Genomic DNA, 9,481 nt, shown 5'->3' with positions numbered 1-9,481 from the left:
AACACACTAGCCAATTTGATATTCGTGTCCTTCCATCATCTCATTCTAACTTGCTATTCCAGCTTTATCTCAGTTCTTCATTAAATGTCGTACATTCAAGCCAATTTGCACTGTATGTCACTCTTCAAGTATGTCTTGCCATTCATTCCCTTCAACAGTGTTTTTGTTCTCATTGTTCTATACTCCAGTAATGTCCTTCACAAATTATGTCTCTAGAAATCACACCTTTCTCTCAAGACCCTTTTAAGATGACAGAAACAAACTCTCCCATAACATTTTTCTCATTTTCCCAGTTTCTCTCCAGAACTCACATCACACTTTTTTCTTCTTTCTGTTTGTATTATTTTCTTTTTTGTAGTATAGATATTTATCTATGTGTCTCTCTCTGCAGGATATCAGGGAGAATGAAGTGTTTCTTTAAAAGAATGTAAGAAAGACTTCAAAGGAGAAAACAAAGAGGAGAAAGGATCTGAACAGGTAAAGGGAATTCCTATCTTAGGCTACGGAAAGAGAGGCAACATATATAGAAGAGAGTGATGACAGTTTCTTTCAGATCACATTCAGAGTATTGTGTTCAGATTTGAGCCCTATGTTTGAGTAAGAAGAGTCATAAATGGAGGCACAGAGCATGTAGATGAGCGTGAATTAAATGAAGGTCCTTAAAATAAAGCATGTTAAGATTGGTTGATGGAACTATGAATATTTTGTCTCTAGAGAAAAGAAGACTGAAAGAGCACATGATAGCTGTTTTCAATTATTTAAAGAGATGCTACACAGAAGAATGTATGAATCCAAAAGTAATAATTAAGAATACTGGGTAAGTATTACAGTGAAATAAATTTAGGGTCAATGTAGGTAGAAAAGAATCATCCTAAAATTTACTTCAGTCAAAATTAGGTTATAGTATCTCAAGAGATAGTGGGAATCCCCTCACTAGAAATATTCAAACTGATACTGGATAATAATGTTAGACATATTATAGCACAGACTATTAGATCAAATGGGGCCTTGAAGACTTTTGCAATCATTTCCATATCTTGCATCCTGGTATTCTGTCAGAGCTGCTGTCTAATTCTACCTCTACAACTATCTATGTGACTTTTACTTCTTTGTTGCCTCAGTTTTCTCATCTTTAACAGTAGAAAGCTAAATTCCAAGATTATTTCTGGCTTGATCATGTTTCACATTCACTGAAGACTGGGTAAAAATACCTCCAGAATATGTGCCATATATCTTCTTGCAGTATTTTCTTTGAATTAACACATTTATACAAATCTGCCTCTCTCATGCCCACCCAACTTGAAAGAAAAAGTTGAATTATGTAATTTGGCCCTGGATAGAACATTCATTAGGAATCAGCTTTGAACTATGCCAATTCAATCCATCCTCTCCTGTTATTTTTGCTTTGGACTAAGACCAATTTGGATAGTATCCTAGCATCACTAAACACATCCTACCTCTTGATAATTTATGCCTCTAAAGGGCCCACCCATGACTTTATAAATGCTATCCTAGCCATTGGCCTCTTATTTTAGGATTGGCCAAAACATACTATGCTGTGTGGGGGAACTTTTAATGAAAGAAGATGGCTAAAGAATGGTAATACGTCATAAAACATATTTTTGCCAACTTCACCTCATTACCACTTAGATGAAGAAAGAGTGGGATAAACTAGTTGGCCCTTTCCCATAGACTCTTTCTCCTATATTCATTATATAAAATAAAAGACCATATTCCATGCTACTATTAATTTATATTTTAAACATATTTCCCTTTAAAATCTTAAATCAAAATATCTTATGTTTTATGGTGCACAGATATAATTGCATTTTAATAATTAGAACTATTAAAAAAATAAAACAGTTACCACATAAGATTGACTTCCCCTTCATTGAAATTTGTCAAATATAACTTGGGTATTACATAGTATTTTCCCTAAATTGTAACAGAAATTGAACAGGTGACCTACAAGACACCTTTGATATTTATATTCTTTGATATTATATCTCTCCTCCTATCATTTTCCTTCTCTTAATATATTATATATAGTCTTGAAAGACATATTCATATTTATTTGCTAGAAGGTTGTTTTTTTTTTTAAGTAAGAATAACTATACCCTGATTGAAAGCTTTTTATTGAAACATCTTTCTTAAAACAAAGGTTCGTGGACCTTGAGTTTTTGGGGGGAATGCTTCTTGCTTCTCAATATATTCCAATAAATGAGGTTGTCAAACACTTGAGGTCCATGTACATTAGGAATAATTAAACACAGTTGAGTGCCCATTTCATAGTCTTGAAGTAGCCCAAAAGTATGCATTATCAATCCTGCATGTGAACAGCTCATAACTAATAATAATGTAAGAATGAAAGTAAGAATAAATCCCTTATGATTATAGATTTGTAAAACCTCTTACCAATGGCTCTTCTCTTAAAAATGTTTACTTTGATATTATATATATAATAAGAAATCAAAATTTGCATTAATCAGTGATTAACTTTTTCTGTTCCCCTACCTATAGTTACTATAGTTTTGGCTGATTGGAATCACAATAATTATTACAGACTCCAGGGGAAGAGATTCTAGAGTATATGAGAATTATTCTTCAAACATCATTATCAAAAAGCTTTCCATTTTGTTAAGATGAATTTCCTTACATTCTAGTATTTAACTCCATTTCCTCTTATATTGTGAGGGGAAAAAAACTGGTCATTTTCTTTGTTTGTTGATGAGTAATGGTCATTGCATTCATAGAAGCAATTACAAAAAATGTCCACAATAACATTGTGATTGAATTTAGCAATAGATTACTGTAGAGATCAGGAGACTTTGGGGGGGGGGTTAATACCCTGCATGCTTTCTGTGAAAGAAAAGACATAGTTGTGGAATTCTTCCTCCATTTAGTTTGAAACTCTTTTTTCATAGTCTTTATATTATATGTCACCTCAGGTGCAAACCTTTCCAATTTTTTCAATGATCTATAACTATGATGATCATGAATTGAAAACTAAAAGGAACTTTAGAAGTCAGCTAATCCAAATAATCCGAATGTTGCTTTCATTCATGAGAAATTTTAAGCCTAAGAGAATGAAAGTTGTATAGCAAAATCAGTGGAAGAACTTAGGATCATAGAATCACTCAATAAACAAAAAGCATTTATTAAATGTTTACAATGTGTATGAAGGTATATGGGATGTTCTGAGAGGTCTATCATCACTGATGTGAGAGTTTGCCAAGTCCTTTTCTGGGTTATTCATCTACCTGTCACCTGATTCTTATCTCTGGCTTCAAGAAGCTGTACCATATACATTAGCCACATCCCAGTAAAACCATCACTAGAGTTGCTAAACCATGTTGAGAGTAATTGACTGGCCTCAAATTTATCTGTAAATTAGGCGGCTGTTTACTTCAAGCATGTGAAAATTTCCTCTTGTGGAATGATCTAATGAGAACAATTTGTTCCAGTTGCTATGAAGGCAGCTGAAGCAGGCATTATGGCTACCTGAGAGTTTGGATAGACATTGAAGAAGGTCAGCTATTGCAGGGAATCACCAGGTTTTTTTTTTGTTTTTTTTTTCTTTTGTCTTGCTACTGGACTTCAATGACTTAGAAAGACAGAGAGTGATGTCAGTGATTTTGTGCAACTCTGTTTCACTTAAATTCAACTCATAAGTTAAGACATTACCCTCTTGACATCACTGGTCTTCTTTGAAAAATAAGAATGAATGATAACAACTATGTGCCACACGCTATGCTAGATAAATGATGGATGAAAATTCAAAGCATTAAGAAGTCCATACTCACAAGGAACTTATATTTTAATAAGGAGATGAACACATATGTGTGTGTTTATGTTGGCTAGTTGCTTGGTTGTTGTCCTTTGTACTTGAAGAGGACCAAGATGACATTGATGATTTATTTTGCTTCACCCATAAATTAAATTTAAGTGTGGCAGTTCCACAAAGTCATTTGCCTTATTTTCTTTCCCAGAGTCATCAAAGTCCAGTGGCAACGTAAAAGTCAAGACAACTGGTGATTTTACAAACACAAATACAAACACAAACACAAACACAAACACAAACACACACACACATACACACATATACACAAGTGGTTATATAATGCATATATATGTAAATAAATATATACATATAATATGGATACACAAATATATGATATATGTAAACACCATCAATATAAAATGAATACATTTAAATATATGTAAAGTAGATACATAAAAGGTAGTTTGGGAGAGAGTTCAATAATAGTTGGCAGGATTAGAGAAATATTCATGTGGAATATGGTACCTGAACTAGGTCTTAAAAGAAAAGAGGGACTTCATAAGACTGAGATGAAGTATAAATTCGAGAGATTAGGTATGGATAGTATAAATGGCCAAAAGAGCAGATAGAGTCACATTTGAAAAACAGAGAGACAACCAGTTTGTCTAGATGTCTACAGCATGTAGTCAAAGGAATGATTATATTTGTTGAAGCTGAATATATAGATTGGAGCCAGGTTGTAAAGAGTTTTAAAACCTAAACAGAAGACTTTCCATTTTCTTCTAGGAGTAATAACACTAGACAACACTAGTAAAAACACTAGAGTTACTTGAGTAAGGAAATCATTTATATTTTAGAAGTTGTTGATTCCAACTTAATTATTATGCAGATGGGGAAACTGAGATTCAACTTAATTAACCAAGATCCTTCTTGGTTAATTAGCAGGGAGGATTTGAAATCAGGTCCTTTAATTCTAAATTAATCTTTCTTTCTATTGTGCCACCCTGCTGCCCACATCTCTCAATGCTAAATTCAATGCTTCTTCTGATAAACTGTCACTTCTCATAGGAAAATAAATAATGGACATCATCCTTCAGAGGACACTAACCTTCCAAGACCTCTAACTTGTTCTTATTCAAAACACTAATTTCCACAGAACTATCTTAAATTGAATATTATCCAAAAGGTGCACTTGAGCTAACTCATTACTTATCAGAATGATCATTTAAACACCTTGCCGATCTCAATCCATAAGGAAACATCCCCTCTAAAAAATCAGCATTGTGAAAAACAATTCATGGCATTTTCAAGGTGCTTTACACAAACACTTTTTTTATAGTAGAGTCATTTTTGCTTCAGTTTCTTCCTCTTGAGGGGGTAATCACGTATTGTAAATCTATTCAGGTACTAGATATCCCTTTTTTGGTATTCTGAGTCCTTAGCATGGTTCCTAGCACATAGTAGGACTTCAGAAAGTCTTTGTGGAAAGAATGAAAATAAAGTATCTTGATATATGACAATCATGAATCCAGGGAGAATGGAGAATGGAATGAGAAAATGCAGAGTAGTACATTAGGATTTCAGTACTCTTCCTGCTCTCCTAGATCCTTGCATTCTAAAAATAAACATGACATCAAGGAACTTTAAGCTCCATTTCAGGCAGGATGAAATCCAAGAGATATGCCAAGGAACCACTAAGCCCAACTCTTTGCCTCAGGCTCTGACTCTGAGAATGCTTATGCACATACACATGGGAAGGAAAGAAAGGCACCAATTACTCAACACTTCAAGCTTTGGGGGCTCAATTATCTGGGTATTATAGATGAAAATAATTGAAAGGTGGAGTAGAATGATTTGGATAATCTTGGTTTTCTAGATCCCATAAGATATGTTAAAAAATTGTAGCTTCCAAACACTTTTTACTCATAAACAATCCTCCTTTCTTTTTTTCAATAATATTTTATTTGATCATTTCCAAGCATTATTTATTAAAGACAAAGATAATTTTCTTTCCCTCCCCCTACCCCCATAGCAGAAGCATGATTCCACTGGGTGTCACATGTGTTCTTGATTCGAATCCATTTCTATGTTGTCAATATTTGCATTAGAGTTTCGTTTAGAGTCTCTCATCTATCATGTCCCCTCAACCACTGTAGTCAGGCAGTTGCTTTTACTCGGTGTTTCCACTTCCATAGTTTATCCTTTGCTTATGCATAGTGTTTTTTCTCCTAGATCCCTGCAGATTGTTCCAGGCCATTACACCACCACCAATGGAGAAGTCCATTACATTCCATTATATCACAGTGTATTAGTCTCTGTGTACAATGTTCTCCTGGTTCTGCTCCTTTAGCTCTGCATCACTTCCTGGAGGTTGTTCCATTCTCCATGGAATTCTTCCACTTTATTATCCCTTTGAGCACAATAGTATTCCATCACCAACATATAGCACAATTTGCTCAGCCATTCCCCAATTGATGGGCATCCCCTCGCTTTCCAGTTTTTGGCCACCACAAAGAGCGCAGCTATGAATATTTTTGTACAAGTCTTTTTGTCGATTATCTCTTTGGGGTACAGACCCAGCAGTCCTATGGCTGGATCAAAGGGAAGACATTCTTTTGTCACCCTTTGGGCATAGTTCCAAATTGCCCTCCAGAATGGTTGGATCAATTCACAACTCCACCAGCAATGAATTAATATCCCTACTTTGCCGCATCCCCTCCAGCATTCATTACTTTCCTTTGCTATCATGCTAGCCAGTCTGCTTGGTGTGAGGTGAGACCTCAGAGTTGTTTTGATTTGCATCTCTCTGATTATGAGAGATTTAGAACACTTCTTCATGTGCTTATTGATAGTTTTGATTTCTTTATCTGAGAACTGCCTATCCATGTCCCTTGCCCATTTATCAATTGGAGAATGGCTTGATTTTTTGTACAATTGATTTAGCTCTTTATAAATTTGAGTAATTAAACCTTTGTCAGAGGTTTCTATGAAGATTGTTTCCCAATTTGTTGTTTCCCTTCTGATTTTGGTTACATTGGTTTTGTTTGTACAATAGCTTTTTAATTTGATGTGGTCAAAATTATTTATTTTACATTTTGTGATCTTTTTCTATGTCTTGCTTGGTTTTAAAGTCTTTGCCCTCCCAAAGGTCTGACATGTATACTATTCTGTGTTTACCCAATTTACTTATGGTTTCCTTCTTTATGTTTAAGTCGTTCACCCATTTTGAATTTATCTTGGTGTAGGGTGAGAGGTGTTGATCTATTCCTAATCTCTCCCACACTGTCTTCCAATTTTCCCAGCAGTTTTTATCGAATAGTGGATTTTTGTCCCAAAAGCTGGGATCTTTGAGTTTATCATACACTGTCTTGCTGAGGTCACTCGCCCCCAGTCTATTCCACTGATCTTCCTTTCTGTCTCTTAGCCAGTACCAAATTGTTTTGATGACTGCTGCTTTGTAATATAGTTTAAGGTCTGGGACTGCAAGGCCCCCATCATATGTGTTTTTTTTTTCATTATTTCCCTGGATATCCTTGATCTTTTGTTATTCCAGATGAATTTTGTTATGATTTTTTCTAAATCAGTAAAGAAATATTTTGGGAGATCAATGGCACTAAATAGATAAATAAGTTTGGGTAGGATGGTCATTTTTATTATATTGGCTCATCCTATCCATGAGCAGTTAATGTTTTTCCAATTGCTCAAGTCTAGTTTTAGTTGGGTGGCGAGTGTTTTGTAGTTGTGTTCATATAGATCCTGTGTTTGTCTCAGGAGATAGATTCCTAGGTATTTTATTTTGTCTAAAGTGATTTTGAATGGGATTTCTCTTTCTAGTTTTTGCTGCTGAGCTGTGTTGGAGATATATAGAAATGCAGATGACTTATGTGGGTTTATTTTGTATCCTGCAACTTTGCTAAAGTTGTTGATTATTTCAATTAGGTTTTTGGTTGAATCTCTAGGATTCTTTTAGTAGACCATCATGTCATCTGCAAAGAGTGATAACTTGGTCTCCTCCTTGCCTATTTTGATGCCTTCAATTTCTTTTTCTTCTCTAATTGCTACTGCTAGTGTTTCTAGTACAATGTCAAATAGTAGAGGTGATAATGGGAATTCTTGTTTCACTCCTGCTCTTATTGGGAATGCATCTAGTTTATCCCCATTGCAGATGATATTAGCTGATGGTTTTAGATATATACTGTTTATTATTTTTAGGAACAACCCTTCTATTCCTATGCTTTCTAGTGTTTTTAATAGGAATGGGTGTTGTATTTTATCAAAGGCTTTTTCTGCATCTATTGACATAATCATGTGGTTCTTGCTAGTTTGCTTGTTGATGTGGTCAATTATGTGGATGGTTTTCCTAATATTGAACCAGCCCTGCATCCCTGGTATAAATCCTACTTGATCATAGTGGATGACCCTTCTGATCACTTGCTGGAGTCTTTTTGCTAGTATCCTATTTAAGATCTTTGCATCTATATTCATTAGGGATATTGGTCTATAGTTTTCTTTCTCTGTTTTTGACCTGCCTGGTTTTGGAATCAGTACCATGTTTGTGTCATAATAGGAGTTTTGTAGAATTCCCTCTTTGCTTATTATGGCAAATAGTTTGTATAGTATTGCGATTAACTATTCTCCGAATATTTGATAGAATTCACTGGTGAATCCATCAGGCCCTGGGGATTTTTTCTTGGGAAGTTCTTTGATAGCTTGTTGGATTTCATTTTTCTGATATGGGATTATTTAAGAATTCTATTACTTCTTCTGTTAGTCTAGGCAGTTTGTATTTTTGTATAAATTCATCCATATCACCTAAATTGGTGTATTTATTGCCATATAATTGGGCAAAGTAATTTCTAATGATTGCCTTAATTTCCTCTTCATCGGAGGTGCTGTCCCCCTTTTCATCTTTGATGCTATTAATTTCCTTTTCTTCCTTCCTTTTTTTAATTAGATTGACCAGTACTTTGTCTATTTTGTTTGTTTTTTCAAAGTACCAGCTTCTTGTCTTATTTATTAAATCAATAGTTCTATCACTTTCGATTTTATTAATTTCTCCCTTAATTTTTAGGATTTCTAGTTTGGTTTTCTACTGAGAAGAAGATATATTCCACTTTATTTTTGTTCAGTTTTCTCCATATATCCATTAACTCTAATTTTTCTAGCACTTCATTCACTTCCCTTACTTCTTTCTTATTTATTTTTCAGTTTGATTTATCTTTTTCTGAAAGGGGAAGGTTTAGATCCCTCACTAATATGGTCTTACTATCTACTTCTTCCTTGAGCTCCTTTAATTTTTCCTTTAGAAATCTAGATGCTATACTATTTGGTGCATAAATGTTTAGTAATGATATTGCTTAATTTTTTGTACTATCCTTTAGCAAAATGTAATTTCCTTCCTTATTTCTTTTAATCAAATCAATTTCTATTTTCAGTTTGTCTGGTATCATGATTGCTACTTCTGCTTTTTTTTTTTTATTTACTTTAGGTGATTCATAATAAATTTTGCCCCAGTCTTTTACCTTGAATCTGTGTGTCACCCTTACTCAAATGTGTTTCTTGTAAATGACATATAGAAGGATTCTGGTTTTTAATCCATTTTGCTATCCACTTCCCTTTTATATGTTAGTTCAGCCCATTCACATTCATCATTATGATTACTAACTGTATATTTTCCTCCATCATATTTTACCCTTTAGA

This window comes from Monodelphis domestica, chromosome 1 (genome assembly GCF_027887165.1).
Source record: "Monodelphis domestica isolate mMonDom1 chromosome 1, mMonDom1.pri, whole genome shotgun sequence".
Lineage (NCBI taxonomy): Eukaryota > Metazoa > Chordata > Mammalia > Didelphimorphia > Didelphidae > Monodelphis > Monodelphis domestica.
This window is presented reverse-complemented; position numbering follows the sequence as displayed.